Source organism: Pygocentrus nattereri, chromosome 5 (assembly GCF_015220715.1).
Source record: "Pygocentrus nattereri isolate fPygNat1 chromosome 5, fPygNat1.pri, whole genome shotgun sequence".
In the NCBI taxonomy this organism is placed as follows: domain Eukaryota; kingdom Metazoa; phylum Chordata; class Actinopteri; order Characiformes; family Serrasalmidae; genus Pygocentrus; species Pygocentrus nattereri.
The window spans coordinates 31,849,844-31,850,919 of record NC_051215.1 but is presented as its reverse complement, the minus strand read 5'-3'; positions in this window follow the sequence as shown (position 1 = coordinate 31,850,919).

Below are 1,076 nucleotides of genomic sequence, written 5' to 3'. Positions count from 1 at the left end.
TTTGTGCTCTTGCATCAAAACCTGGACCAATGTGTGTAGTTAAACATCCAAGTCATGATATGTTACCCCTTATACAGTAATAATAAAGCAATGAGCCATGAGAGGCTTTGACTATTTAACTATTGCACACTCTCCACAAAAAAGCCATTTGTCCTCTTTTTAACTCAGGCTCAGAGGAGTGTGTGTGTGTGTGTGTGTGTATGTACGTATGTGTGTGTGTGTGTATGTGTGTGTGTGTGTGTGTGTGTGTGTGTGTGTGTGTGTGTGTGAGTGTGTGCGTGTGTGTGTGTGTGTGTGAGTGCGTGCGTGTGTGTGTGTGTGTGTGTATTTTCACTTCTATGCCCATTTGATCACATAATTTCTCTCTGTATGGTATATACTAGATACTAATCATATCTAAGAAAGAAAAAGGAAAAAAATGCAAAAAGAAAGAAAAAAATCAGTTAATGGGAAAAATTAATGTTTCATTGATTCAGTTTATGACATTCTTTATGGAAGGTCTGTGTACAGGGTTAAAATGGTTAATCAATACTGACATTGATTATATAGGAAAAAATCATTATAGAGTAAGAACTTTACATTTAACCATTCAATGCGCAGACAATTAAAAGTCAAGACCAGATTTTGAAAGTTGCTTTATTACTCAGTTGCTTTATTATGCTGCTTACCCACAATAAAAAAGCACATGAATTTCAGTTTCTCTAAATATCACTTTTATTTTATGGTTACAGAGCTGTCACCATATGTGGACACCATGCATGAAAGGACTAAGGCCATCTGCACTCCATGTATCAGTCAAACATGGATGACATTTGAGACAAATGTATTTCATGCCTGTACTGTACATGCTCTCTTTGCTTAAACAAAATTCATACCACAGTCTAAAGTATCTATAAGCAGCCAGAAGGTCTTAGAGATAGTTTTAGAAATGCACATGAGTGAACCAGTCCTTTTAAAATATGAAGAAATTGGTTTGAGTGAAATTAAATGCTAATGAATGCTATAACGGGATAAGTAAACACTCAACAAAACATGTATATTTCTCATATTAGCAGTGACTAAGTGGCCTCTAATGC